The 15,353-nt window shown below is 39.0% G+C and overlaps 1 protein-coding gene and 1 pseudogene across 2 annotated transcripts in view; one reads left to right on the top strand and one right to left on the bottom strand.

The window, feature by feature from the left end:
• The window catches only part of CERS6 (ceramide synthase 6), a 315,522-nt gene that overhangs the window by 183,765 nt on the left and 116,404 nt on the right, over positions 1-15,353 (top strand). The gene's annotated exons all lie outside the window — the stretch shown is intronic.
• LOC114223542 (large ribosomal subunit protein bL32m pseudogene) lies at positions 9,352-9,923 on the bottom strand (annotated as a pseudogene).

The raw sequence follows: 15,353 nt of genomic DNA, 5'->3' as shown, positions 1-15,353 counted from the left end.
TTCTTCCCTTCCCTGGGATCATCAGTAGCATAGAAATTTAATTCAGTTTAGCTAACATTTATTAAATATCTACTATACCAAGACATAGTGACAGATACAAGAGAGGGAACCCATGGTTCTTGCCTCTAAGGATCTTATAATATGGCAGAGGAGTTAAGATTTCTCTTAACTCTATAAATACTTAGAGTTTGTAATAAATGACGCAAGTATAGGGTTCTTCCTGAGCATGGAAAAGGAATTCAATGAGGGAAATGAATAAACCTCAAAGAGGTAGTATTTAGTTTGAACCCTAATAAATGGTATGACATTGATATGGGGGGATAGTGAAAGCATTCTTAGATGGAGAGTACAGAATGGGAAAACTGGAAAAATACAGGGTCTGTTTGAGATTACAGAAGGGGAAATCAGAAAATAAAACTGGAAATGTGTTTGGGAAGGACTGGGCTTGCATTAGAGAAAAGATGGCTTAGTTCCCCTGCATGTCCTCCTTGTAAAGATACTGGTATTTGTTTGGAAGGGGCATCCTTCCTCCTCCCTGACCTCAGTCTATAGTCTTATATCATATTAACTTAAGTTTCTGACTTTTCTCCATGTCTTCTCTGTGTTCCTTGCCTTTCTTCCATATACTCAAAATGGTGAATGGATGGGAGTTGGGAAGGATAATGGAGAGTCATTTCAATTACCCCCACCCTCAGGCCTCATCCATCTATGAATTGCTGTGAAATTACATCCTCAGTCCTTGCACCCAGAGCCTAACCACCAGATATTTACATTACTATTCCTATTAACCCACAGCAAGCAACATGATTGCTCAAACCACTGTCCTTCCCCAATAGTCGTGCTTTTTCCTTCTCTGCCTCAACATCCTCACTTTCAAATTCCAGGTAGGTATCATATCTATCAGTGTGTCCTCTTCATTTAGACATTTAACTTTATTTATTTATAATTATTTTTTTCATTGAAGTGTGATTGACATGCAAAAAAGTTGGACATACTTAATATATACAATTTGATGAGTTTGAAGATAACTGTGTACCCATGAAATCATCACCATATCTGATGGTCTAAACTCCTCTGTCATCTCTAGAAGTTTCCTCTCTCCCTCTTTTTTTTAAGTAGGCCCCATGCCCAGTGAGGAGTCCAACACAGGGCTTGAACTCATGACACCAAGATCCAGACCTGAGCCGAATTCAAGAGTCAGATGGTTAACTGACAGCCATCCAGGCACCCCTCCCTCTTTTTGATAAGAACATTTGACATAAAATCTACCATCTTAAAATTTTAAGTGTACAGGGTACCTGGGTGGCTCAGTGGGCTAAGCATCTGACTCTTGATTTTGGCTCAGGTCACAGTTTCAGGTTTGTGAGATGGAGCCCTGTGTTGAGCTCTGCAATAGGCATGGAGTCTGCTTGAGATTCTCTCTGTCTCACCCCCTCTGCCCCTCTCCACTGCGTGCGCTCTCTTTAAAAAAAAAAATTAAGTGTACAATATTGTATTGTTAACTATATGCACTGTGCTGTACAGTAGATCTTTAAGACTATTCATTTCACATAAGTAAAACTATATATACCTCTCTAATTCCTCTTTCCCTGAGCCCCTAGTAACCACAATTCTACCCTCCACTTCTACTTATATAAAATAGGATCACATAGTATTTGTTCTTCTGTGTCTGGCTTATTTCATTTAGAATAATGTCTTTAAGTTCATCCACATTGTAGCAAACAGCAGGATTTCCTTTTTTAAGGCTGAATAGTATTCCATTGTATTTATATACCACATTTTCTTTATCCATTCATCTGTAGATAAACATTTAAGTTGTTTCCTATTTTCTGTTTTCTTTGCCTTTGTGCATAATACTGCAATTGAGCATGGATATGCAGTTATCCCTTTGAGATACTGATTTCAATTCTTTCAGATATATACCCAGAAGTGGGGTTGCTGGGTCACATGAGTTTTTGAGAAATCTCTATGCTTTTATCCATAGTGGATATACCAACTTCCAGCAGCAGTGCACAAGGAGTCTCTTTCCTCCACATCCTTGCCAACGCTTATCTTTTGCTTTTTTTGATAATAATCATCCTAACAGGTATGAGGTGATATCTCATTGTGGTTTTGATTTGCATTTTCCTGATGGTTAATGATGTTGAGCATCTTTTCATTTACCTTCTCTTTGGGGAAATGTCTGTTCAGGTCTTTTGCCCATTTTTAAAATCTGGTAATTTGTTTTTTGTTTTTTTTGCCATTGAGTTGTAGGAGTTCCTTATATATTTTGAATACTAACCCTTTATCAGGCATATGATTTATAAATATTTTCTTTCATTCTGTAGGTTGTCTTTTCACTTTGCTGATTATTTCCTTTGCCCTGCAGAAGCTTTTTAGTTTGATGTAGTCCTATTTGTTTATTGTGCGTTTGGTGTCCTAACCAATAAATCATTGCCAAGGGCAGTATCAAGAAGCTTTTCCCCTAGATTTTCTTCTAGGAGTTTTACAGTTTTTTCTTCTAGGAGTTTTATGGTTTTTCTTCTAGGAGTTTTATCGTTTTAGATCTTATTTTTAAAGATTTAATCCATTTTGAGTCGACTTTTTGAAGGATCCAATTTCATTTTTTTCATATGAATATCCAATTTTCCAAGCATAATTTATTGGAGAGCCTACTCTTTCTCCATTGTGTTTTTTTGCCCTCTTGATTTATTCTTGAGGCTTCTGCCCTACCTTTCTATAAAAACTGTACTGAACACGGTCCCCAGCTTTTCCTCTGATTATCAGCACTTCTGACAAAGAGAAAAGTAGGAAAAAAAACAGTCCCCTAGCCTCTATGTTTTTCCACTGCTCCAATTATTCTTGCCCTAAGCAGGCCAGGTACATTTTTATCACTGGGTTTACTTAGAATGACCTTCCTCATCTTTATCCAAAGATGATTCTTCAGCCCTGATTCTTCACAGATCCCCCTTACCATGGAAAACCTGTAACTCACAGCCCTTTAAATCTCTACTTCAGTGCATCCTATATTTTGTAAGGTTGTATAGTGTGTATGTAAACTAGCTAGCTTGGTCCCTGAGCCATGGAATGTGTTTGATCAATAGGAGTTGTCATTATTAATATCATACAATATCATTACACCTACTTAAGTAGTAGGTGTCTTATCTGTGTGCTCTCAAATTTATTTCCATCCAGTTCTAAAAGCAGCTCAAGACAGGACCTCATACTCCAGTGTATTTCCCCATAGTGCTTGATATCCTGCTGAGAATACAGTTAGAGTTTGAGTAATGAAATTAAAAATATGCTACTTTGCTATTTTGAACACTTTTGTTTTAAAAGTTTGGGGAGGGATTCCTGGGTGGCTCAGTCAGTTAAGCATCTGACTTCAGCTCAGGTCATGATCTCAGGCTCCATGCTCAGCGGGGAATCTGCTTCATGTCCCTCTCACTGTCCCTTTGCCCTCCCTCTGTTCATGTGTGTGCGCTCTCTCTCTCTCTCTTAAATAAATAAATAGATAAATAAATAAGTAAATATCTTTTTTAAAAGATTTATTTATTTATTTATCTATTTATTTATTTATTTATTTGACAGAGAGGGAGAGAGAGCACAAGCAGTGGGGGCAGCAGGCAGAGGGAGAGGGAGAAGCAGGCTCCCTGCTGAGCAGAGAGCCCGATTCAGGGCCCGATCCCAGGACCCTGGGATCACGACCTGAGCCAAAGGCAGACTGAGCCACCCAGGTGCCCCGATATCTTTAAAAATAAAGAAATAAATAAAAATAAAAGCTTGGGGGAAAAGAACTTAAAAAATTAAGGACTGAAATCAAGATTAGAGATTAGCTGAGAATTTTTATCATTTTTTTTCATTTGTGGTTACGCTCTCTCCCAACATAGGGTTGGCAGTAAAATTAAATAAAATATTAACTTCTAGAGTCAAGGCCCCTATTGCTCAAGGCCATTAACTGGTAATATTCTAAGAATTATCTCTATAGTGACTTGGATATTAGTAACCACGGCATAAATAAGCATGGTCTATTCTCTTTGGCAATAGTCCTGTTGTGAGTATCAGCTCCTCCTTTGTGGATGTGTGCTTCTCTCCATAACAGATTCTTGATTAGGAGGTTAAAAGTAAATGATAAAATATCATAACACAGAATTTCATATTAGGGTGCATGGTGTTCAGCATCGGCAGACAAATTATATTTGGCACCAGCTATCCAATACAAAGGGTGGAGGTAATAACTAGACTGCAGTGCTCTGTGCGTGTGCATATGCAGGCACCATCGGCACGTGAAGCATGAATCAAGAAGCAGCTCTTTTTTCACTTTGCTCCTAGCCTTGGCTCCTCACAACTTAACGTCAGTTTTTTTCCTTAAACTAGTTGTTGAAGCTGTAAAGCAATTGATAAAGTGGTGCTTCACTAACTATCTCCATTTCCTGTGAATTATGAAAACAGGGCTATGTAAAAACAAAGTTAATAAATGCTGTGGTTACAATTTGACTTGGGTCCTATTGACCTAATTTATAAGATCCTAGGCAGGGAAATGATTTCCCACTTGCTTCTCCTTGTTAACCAGTCCTTTAACCCCAGAGAACAGACTCCTCTGGTTGATTTCTATGTAGCACAGTAAGTGTTGATAAGCATGGAATGTGGTCAGCAGAGACTGGCAAAACTCAGATTACCAAACAATGCCACAAAGAAAAACACAGTTCTATAGATTACTTATGTAACTTAAATAGCCCTTTAGATGAAAGATAGAAGTTAAAAACAGAGTTTAGATTTTGAGACTGGTTGATTATTATGATCATCTCTTATTAAGATGTGACATTCATTTATTCATCCATTTAATAAATAGATGCTTGTGGTATGAAATTGGTTTTCTAAAAAAATAGGCATCGTATAATACTATTGTACAAATTTTTGCCTAATGGCCATTTTTAGATATCATGTTGGAAATGTTATTCTTTCCCCTTTATAAGTTTCTCCTGACATATACTTGTATTAAAAAAACACATGAAATATAACATTGGAGGTTTTATCTTCATGTGCTGAATGTGGAAATTATAGGCCAAGAACTTGATAGAAGTTCAAAATGGACTCCCTCAGAATAATAGAAAAATTGTCATTGTTAGAAAAAGTACTGGTTTGTGGTTCCATTAATTTTAAATCTATTTTGCCTGCTAAGAAAAAGAATTTTATTTAATAGTTAACAGTTTAGCAGTGAATAGTTATACCTGGCCATTGCTAGTTCAAACCTTTAAGCACAGATAAAATAGACTTTAGATACGGGTAGTAGCTTCTCATGTTATTTTAAGACTTTTTTGTTATTTGTGCTGTAGTATATTTAGGATGTCCTTGCCATTTTCCACGTTGTGTTGTTATAGCATTTGTTTCAAGGCAGTGATGTTCTAGTAGATTATTTCATCCTTCTAAAATGCGTGACATCCTGCTAATTACCAAGTTCAAAGAGAAAATGTTCCAGGAGTAGTCCTCAAACTTGAAAATACCCCAGAATCGATCGGAGTGCTTGTTCAATTATAGATAGCTGGGTGTTCTCCCCCAGAGCATTGATTCAGCAGTTTTGGATGAGGCCTGAATGTTTGCATTTTTACCATGTACCCAGGTGGTGATGATGGTGATGCTGGTCCAGAAACCTCACTTTGAGAACTACTGTGTTATATATAGTATGGTGCCCAGAAAGGCTAAATACTCACTTAACACGTGTGTTAGTTTTCTGTGGCTGCTGTAACCACAGACTTAGTGGCTTATAACAACACAGATTCATTTGTTTACACTTCTGGAGGTCAGAAATGCAAAATCAGTTTTGCTGGGCTAAAGTGAAGGTACTGGCAGAACAGGTTCCTTCAGGAGGCTGCAGGGGAGAATTTCTTTCCTTGCATTTTCAGCTCCTGGTGGCTGCCATGTTCCTTGGCTGGTGGCCTCTCCTTCCATCTTCAAAGCTCATCACTCCAGTCTCTGCTTCTGTCACCATGTCACTTTCTCCCTTTCTGTTGTCAAATCTCCCTCTGTCTTCCTCTTTTCAAGACACTTGTCATTATAGTTAGGGCCCATCTGGATAAACCAGGATAACTTCCCCAATCCCAGATCTTTACCTTAATCACATCTTCAGGTTGCTTTTTGCCATATGAGGTGACATCCCCAAATTTCAGGCATTAAGACTTGGGTATTTTTGGAAGCCATTATTCAGCTTACCATACTATGAAAATGTACTCATCTCTCTTGGTCTCTTGGTCTCTCAGAAGACCTTCACTAGCATATCCAGGGAGAAATACCATTTGGCACGTCTAAAGTTGGAGTCGCTTTGGCTTGCCTCTCATATGAACCTGGAGATGATTAGCAGGTGGTAAACACACCTGCTTTTGCAATAAATATTCATGGAAAACCAGGATAACACAACATCTGAAGGTTTTCTCTGGGAGGGCCACATATTCCTCATCCTTAAAGAGCTTACAGGTTAATAGAAGATGTGACTTGCTCACAAGTACATTTAGCATCTGGCAGCACATCACAAAAGTCCTGCAATAGTGGTACAAGTAGACCTTTAAGATTAGAGAAGGAGGAAGAACTATGACAAGATGCTCAGGGAGGACTGAACTAAGGATGTGGTTTTGAGGATGAAAGATGAAGGAAGCTTCAGCTGATGACAATGGGCAAAGGCAGTGAAGGGACGAACAGTGTTGGGAAAGAATAGAAAGTAGTAAGGCTGGAACTGTGTGTGTGTGTGTGTGTGTGTGTGTGTATACATGTTTGTGTTTGGGGGCAGGAGAGGAGGGGAGACAGCAAGCGTGATGACGATGAGAGACCGATGGGGCAGGTGGGTGAAGGTCATGTTTGCCAGGTCAAGAACTTGGCTTCTGTTGAGTAAGAAAGAACAGAGGTGACAGACAACGGAACTAGAGCCGGTGCAGCGTGAGGAATAAATTAGAAGCAGTGATGACAGGTGTCAAGGAGATCTGTGTTGGCCACTGCAGTAGTCCTGATGTCCGGCGTCCATGGCATTGGTCCATATGCTGGTGGAAACTGGCTCTTGGATATCTGTTGTGGATTTTTGTGTCAGGTATATCCCAGAAAGTTGGCAGGTCAGTTTCAGACAGGTAAAGCATTTCCTGCCTGTTGGGAAGGCTTATCCAGTACTGAAGAGGTAATGTTGAAGTTTTTAAAAGGGAAAGGAGGAGACAGGCAGAATGTTTTTGGTGTATTTAAAAGTTACTTCTAAAAGAGGGGGGAAAAGTGAAAGTTTAAAAAGATTTCTACTTCCAGAAGAATGACTACTTATTACCTGGCAAAAAATGTAGCTGTTTTTTTTTGTTGTTGTTGTTATGTTTTTCATAGGGGTAGAAAGAACTTTTTTTTTTCCATTTAGAGTCATTCACTTAGCAAGAGGGGAAAAATATTCAAGGGATATACAGATTTTAATGAAGATAACGAATACTTTTTTTTTTTTTTGAAGAGACAAAAACTCCTTACTTTTTAAAAAATTACTTGGTATGTAATACAAATAATTTTAAGATATACTTCAGTTGTTTTGCTACTACCAGAACAGATACAAAAAAGAAAAAAAATATACTTCGGTTGTGTGATATTTAGAGAAGAGAAGGCAGCTGACTTTTAGGGGATGAGAAGGAAGGATATTTCAGCCATGGCACCCACACACTTCCTTAGCCTGCTCCATGTGCTGGTCTGTGCTCAGTCCTGGACTGTGGTGTTTAATTGATTTTTCTCCCTGCCCTCTGAGGTTGGTATTATTACCCCATTTATTTTATTTTTTTTAAAGATTTTATTTTTTTATTTATTTATTTGAGAGAGAGAGAATGAGAGATAGAGAGCACGAGAGGGAAGAGAGTCAGAGGGAGAAGCAGACTCCCTGCTGAGCAGGGAGCCCGACACGGGACTCGATCCTGGGACTCCAGGATCATGACCTGAGCTGAAGGCAGCCGCTTAACCAACTGAGCCACCCAGGCGCCCTATTACCCCATTTAAAAGAAAGAGGAAACCATCTCAAAAAGGTTAAGTAACCTTAAGTGGCAGAGCTGGCTTTTGCCCCCAGGTCGTGTGATTGTTCTCCCACATTCATCACTGTTAAATGTCCTCACAGTAAAAATAGTCCATCCCGGGGTGCCTGGGTGGCTCAGTCATTAAGCCTCTGCCTTCGACTCAGGTCATGATCCCAGGGTCCTGGGATCGAGCCCCACATCAAGCTCCCTGCTCCGCGGGAAGCCTGCTTCTCCCTCTCCCACTGCCCCTGCTTGTGTTCCCTCTCTCGATATGTCTCTCTCTGTCAAATAAATAAATAAAATCTTAAGAAAAGAAAAAAATAGTCCATCCCAATGTTCGGTCATATCTAAAAAGCAAACCAATTCACTGATATTACATTATGTCATCGTGTGGATATTTTATGGCAAAGAAGGATGGGGGAGAAATGACAAGATGCAAGAATATTTTTAAAGTGTTTAATTTCTACGAAAATTATATAAGCATATGGTTTCCAGAAATCCTATTTTTGTATTTTTCAACAGATAAAAGCATTTAACTTACTGTACTAGAAAGTAGAACATTTCACTTTGTAATGGAAGAGATCTGCTTTTTGGCCCCGGTAACAAATCATTTGTTTGCCCGTGGTAGACAAAAATGACGTCAGCCCTTCCTGACCTGGCTAACTCTTGCCGATCACATAAGTCTTTGTTCAAGCTTCCGCTCTCTTTCCTTCCCCTGCCTCTTCCCATGCCTCAGCTCCCTCTGGGCTGTCCATCCTATCTCTGCCTCCCCCCACCCATTGCGCCCTCTACCCTGTTGGTGGATGCTGACGAGCTCAGTTGCTGTACCTGTCACAGGGTTACCTACGTGCTGCCCAGACTTACGGTCCGTGCCTCCAGGTTGGTTCCTGAAAACAAATACTGAATAAAGAGTTGTTGAACAGGTCTGCTCTTTGTCCAGGAGGTGGATGGCCATGCTACATTAAGTAAGGTGTATGGGGAAATGAGACAAAAGTTCAAAAACAGAGAAGGGGAAAAAAAGAAATGGGAAGGGGGACATTCTTTAATTTTCTTTTTTTTTTTAATTTTAAATCATTTGTTTTATTTTTCTGTACTGGGAATTTTATATTCACTTAAAACCTTACAGTATAACAGAAACAGACATATTAACCCATTGTGCCTCTGTATAAACAAATATTTTCAGAGTTTACTCCTGGTATTTTCTTCAAATTACGCCACAAAACTAACTGCTTTGAGAGACCGTTTTACACTAGATTGATGATTTAAAAACAAGCTCAAAACCAACATGAAAACAAAGAGTTTTCCTCTCTTTCAGGACAAATGTTTTATATGAAGTTATCCTCTTCCAACACCTTTGGTCTTAATTCTGGGTGAACCAGGATGGTCGCTTCCTGTCTCGTTCAATGATTCTCTTACCGCGATCTCGTTGAGACGGTGCCTCTCCTGTGTACAGCACCACAGTCTCCACGGAAGGAACCTTAAAAGGGCCCCCTTCTTGTTGCCCTGTCTTCCGATTTCTGCAGTCTCCTTGCACACCTTCTCATAGCAGTAGCCACAAAGGATGTGTTTCAGTTTCAGGTGACCACAGTCAGGACAAACGTCAATATTGTTCTTAACTTTAATAAGCTTCTGAGGGTTTCTTCCCCTACAGCAGTTAACTTCAATGCTGCGTCTGTTCTTAGGAGCTGCCATCCAAAAGATACTATCGGAAAGGCTGAAAATCTCCTTACTTCCATTGGTATCATTTGCTGGTTCTGTAAATACAGCTGGACCTTGGACTGCTAATGCTGGTCCCCACAGAGGACTGGGAAGACCTGGTCCGCTCTGCCGAAGTTTCCACTGTAGTAGTTCCCAACAGCTCCGGAGGAGTCCCCGGGCTGCTGGCCACAGTGGGACGACAAGCACCAGCATGGCCTATGCCATCTTCCTCGCCCGAAGACCCCATTCTTTAATTTTTAAAAAAGGAGTTGCAGTTCCACATCCTAAATGTTTTCTCTGTAGCTGTTTGCTTGTTCCAGGTTTCATTCTGACATTAGGGGAGTCGATGATAAAGGCCAAAGAAACATCTGTCCATTTTGGTAGGATAAGATTCATCTTGATTTTCCATTTTCTTCCTTGCAGGCGTCAGCTTTGGTATCTCATGAGGGGAAGGGAGGTACAGGAGTCACACATGTCAAGGAGTGTCCAGTTGTCCTAGTAGAGGAGCACTCTCTATTACCACATCTGTCTGTTCACCATCAAATCCCTGGCAGAGCTGGTTAGTTTATTTCTCTAGTCTTCCCTCCCGCTCTGGCCCATGGCTCATCAGTTGTTACCTTTGCATTTCCTTGGCTCTACCAACAAATACCAGTGCCATCCATAAATGAAATAGCCTAACTCCTGAAGCACTTAAGTCAATACCAATTAATTCATAGAGAGATCCTGGGGCAAATTAAAATATCTTTCCCCCCTTATCTATTTATTCCATTCCAGAGGCAGTATCCAGTTGCTTTGGTCTACCTCATCTGACTTCCAGTGATTTTTTTTTTTTGAGCAAGGGTTTGCTGGAAGTCTTCTTACTAGGTCTGTGCTGATGGTAGCTACGTGGTGCATTATTGTGACCCTTCTGGTTACCACAAAAATCTCTTTCGTGGGATTTCTGGACAGTTTTGAATGTGCGTTTTTATTTTTCCTGGTACCAAATAAGGTCATCTTTGTAAAAACATCAGCAGTCGTTCATTGCTTCATATCCCGTTTTTATCAGGATCACTCTTCTTGAACACCATAGGTAACAATACTTTCCTTCTGCTTTGGGGATTGTGGCAACCCTGTGGATTGGGTAGAGGTGGCATGGGTGGGCATGACTGAGGCGTGGCTGGAGGAGCCAGGGTGGTAAGAGAAAGAAAAGTGAGGATATGGCGGAGAAAGGTTTTTGTTTGTAAAGGACGAGGAGGTCTTCCTGGGAGGCACAGGTACTCCTTGTGGTAGGTCTCTTCAAGCGCTGAGCCGCCAAGAATCGGACTCACTAAACTACCTTACCCTTAGCAATGCTGAGAGACTAAAGAGAAGTTGGGCTTTGGATACTTTACGGTGAGACCTGTTGCAGCAGTGAGGGTTTGTACAATTCCCAGCTCCGTTTCCAACAAAGATTTTGAGTCTCACGAAGATAGCCCTTTCTCTTCCTCCTCTTAAGGAGAATCTGTGAGGGCCATATGACATGTTTCTCTTCCACAGACATTCACACTCATGTTAAATATCTCCTCTGTCACCTTTGGGACAACATGAAATTAGTTCTGTGAATTACAGGGCAGAAGAAAGAAGGAAATAACTTGTGCAGGGTTTTTAAAGTAACTTTAATATGAGTTTAGTCTAACATATCTAAGCCCTTATCCTGTTTCCAAATAAGTGTCTTTTGAAAGAGTGGCTAATATCCCAGTTACCAGGTAGTTCATAAAACAAAGCCCTGCTCCTCTAAGGATTGATTGTTTATTAGCTGGTGAAACATTTTTGTGTGGTATGTTGTTGCTTCCAAGTCTCCTTCTCATACATTATCTCATTTTACTTTTCTGTAGCTTCACAACAAGCCTCATATAATTAGACCTTGTGAAAGACCTGTTAAAAAAGTGGCTGTAAGTGACTGCAATTTGCAGTCACTTTTACTGACAGGCAGTGATGATGCTAATGACATAAGAGAACTTGGTTCAAGGAAACTGGTCATTAGGGTCACTAGTTGATCTGTGGCCAGAAGCTTCATTAATAGGAAAATTGTCACTCTCTGCTGCCAGACGACCTCAGGATTTTTGCCTCTGTTCAGGTTGATAACCAAAACGTTGCCTCTAAAAATGGAATACCATCTAATGATTAGGAGCAAATTTATGAATAACTCTAATAAATTTAATTTTAAGAACTGTTAGTTTTAGTAACTAATTTATTGCTTGATTATAGGAATTAGGTCATGTAGCCATTATCTGAGCTCGGGTCCTTTATTTTCAATAGAAACTCAAGCATGTTTAATAAACTACATAACTCATTAATAGTCTTTAAGTCCTAAGTCCTTACCTACTAAATGAACAGGTTGAGATATTAAAAAAGGGAAAAAAATTAATTGCTAAGTGTTTCTTTAGCCATCCTTATATTAGTTGTATTCGAAGTTTAAATAGATGTGAACATTTACAAAGAGCTAAAATGATGAGTAAGGTTACCAAACAAATAAATGAGTAAAATAACAACAAAAAACCACCCCAATTTATTATTACATAAACAACAGCAAAAATATCCTAGGAAATCTGGCTTTTCCCTCCCCTCCCACCCATTAAAAAGCACATGGGGAGCTCCTAGGTCTGTCTTAAAAGGATCACACTGGTCCCTATTGCTCTGTCTCACAAACACAGACACACACTCTTTCACATTCATTCAGTTTCATTCCTTGTAAGAATAAGTGAAAAGTCATGTTGGAAAGATAACTAGGATACCTGTTTTAATTCTGTGGCAAGGTGACTGTGTTCTTTTTTCCTACCTGATATTGACAGTATCCATAGACCTCTTGGTCCAACAGTCAGCCTTTATATGTGATGTATGTTCAGATATGTGGAGTGACTTATATGAAGTCTGACTTCTTTAAAGGTAGCATGCAAAAGCATAATCAGGTTGTTGGAAGTAAGATAAATATGAAAGAATGTTTTTAACAGTATTTTTATTAGAATTAAAATCATTTAAAGGTTTGTGAATCCCTCAGAAAAATAATAAAACCTATTAAATATTCTGTTTATAAATGACTGTTTTTCCAGTGAAACCCTAAGAGTATTAAACCCTAGGATGGCACCCCACGGGGCTCACCACAGCTAACATTTCCAGTGGCTGATCCACGTTATTGATGGAATACATTTTCAACTAGATGGATTTGACACAGATAACAGCCATCTTGACTGCATCAGGGAACTATTCATAAAACAAGGCCATTCCTGTGCAGGTGGAATTTTTTTTTCCTTGCAATACAAAAAAGGATTATAGTTCTCCTTTGAAAGAGAATACTTAAAAACCTGTCTTAAAATTATATGGCCTGAGGACATTTTGTGGTAGGCTACCCTACTTCAATTGTCTTAAATATTTGTGAGTTATTGTTTTCAATTACTTCTTACGTCCTTAGGTTTATCAGCTACACATGACTGTTTCAAAATCTTCCTCACTGTTATTTGGCTTCCCTAGTTTTATCACCAATCTAGGATATCTCTTCTGTGGACTACTGTGCAGAAAAGTGGTATCTTCTGCCAGAAAAGCTAATAACTGCGACACTAGAATTCTGCCAAAACCAATAAGTGAATTGGAACTTACAAATCCCTGCCCTAGCAATATGCTCTGGGACATGGAAAATATTTCTCTTTAGTAAATAGTTAGAAGATCATCTGCTTGGAAGTGATTGTTAGATGGCCTTTTTTGGTACCATGTGAATGTTGGGAAGAAAAGATACTGGGACGAGATGATTCTCATTATTAGCCGTTCTGTAATGCGTCTCCCTCAGTATATCTTCCTAATGAATTTTAGAGTTGAAAACCTTTGGTTTTAAGTTATTAAGTACTTAAACTAATAAACCCAGATTCTTCATGCATCTCAGGAATCAAAAGATATCAGAGCCTAGGGAAAGAAAATACAATTTGATATGGTAATATCATATAGAATGTTAAAAATGATTTAATTGGATTTTGGTTTTAATCACTGGAATAGTGTTGCTAAAGTCAAGGTTATAGGTACAATCTATTGTAATGGTCTGTGAGTGGTACATTTTCAAAATGTATGCCATAACTCACAAGGCAAGACATATAGAGGCATATGAGTGAATCATGGTGGCCAGACCAGTGCAAAACCAGCTCTAAGAATGCACTGGCCATCAGTTAGTGGTAGAATTTTGTGTGGAAGTCTATTTTATGTCATGACATTTCAATTTTTGTTAATTGAAGATGGGTGATCCCAAGGCTTCAGCTCATGCTTTTATAGAACACATTTACTTTTACAAAGCACAAACTATGTATTCTTAATGATAATCTCAAGAACTCTGTGGTAGATGAAGTGTCTGAAGGCCAGAGAGGTTGATGTGACCATGATTCATTCTTCACACATTCTGAGCACAACCAGGGTTTTAACTTAAGCCTGTTATATCCTAAGTTAGGTGTTACATGCTGCTAGACAGCAGCCATGCATGCCTAATAATCAGGACACTGCACATTTTGGCCTCCAAGAGGAAAGTACCATGTTTGCGTGTGGGCTTCTTGGGTTTTAGTCTAATCAAGGTTGATAGACCTTTCCTTCTAAATAGATCCTAGAGTGTTAGCAAGAGAGATTCTGCCTTGATGGTGGCAGCCATTTAGTCCAAAGATGATGAGGCTACTCATACTGAATTGACTTGTGTACAGAGTGAGAAACATATGGAAGTTTCAAAGGGATAAATGCACATTTACAAGTTTCCAACAAAGAAAATTCTCAGGCACCTGGGTTTAGAATGGAGTTTGGGATTCTGTATAGTATTTTCTTTCTACATAGAGTGTGTATTTTCATGATAGACCCTTAACTCTTCTGGCTTTGGATTTCTCCTTTTGTAGCAGGTGAAAGACCTGGAGCTATGATAATATATACATTACAAAAAAAAAAAAAAAAGAATCTGTCTCAGCCTGGAAAACATTAAGTTTTCAGAATTGATAAAATGTAAAATGAAAAGAAAAGTCAAAGTTGAGAAAAGTAAGACTGAAGAGGCAAAATTCCAAGAACTTCTAGAGGTACAAGAGTTCTTTTGAAGCTGTACAGTGCCAACTATTTCATCTGTTCACCTACTTTACTGTTGCTGACCAGGTGTCAGTACTTCCTTGTATATGCTTGGATACCTTATCACAGTACTGTGAACTTCTAGAAAAATCTGTGAGCTATTTATATTTCATACATTAAGATAACTGAAGAAGAATTTAGAATTCTACTCATTAAAGAGTTTTCATTACTCAGTTTATGCTTGATCCCTTGTGATAACTGGATGTACTTTCTAAGTGGAAATGTCAGGTCATTGGCAGAGGCATGGACTAGTTGGCAATTTCCCTAGAGAAGCTATTCTGAACTTCACCATGGTGGGCAAGCTGTATTGTAAACTAGTGTTTATGCTAATGGAGAAAGAAATTTTGATAATACCTTCTCATTTCATCACGTCATGTTAGCTCATGTTAAAGTACCAAAAGAGTATGTATGGTATGTCTGATGTGTTCAGACAGAGCACACTGGTAAACATGAAATAGAGGACAAAGGGGAAACCAATGAGAAAAGAAGGGAATTGCCTTATGAAGGTTTTCATGAATTGTTAGCAGGACTGACTGGAGAAAAATGATTAAACAATTTGCTTTTAAAGTC

This window comes from Eumetopias jubatus, unplaced genomic scaffold, assembly GCF_037043125.1.
Source record: "Eumetopias jubatus isolate StellerSeaLion01/CBP00866 unplaced genomic scaffold, mEumJub1_p1.0 scaffold_3, whole genome shotgun sequence".
Taxonomy (NCBI): domain Eukaryota; kingdom Metazoa; phylum Chordata; class Mammalia; order Carnivora; family Otariidae; genus Eumetopias; species Eumetopias jubatus.
The sequence above is the reverse complement of the archived record's forward strand: the minus strand, read 5'-3'. Positions and strand labels throughout refer to the sequence as shown.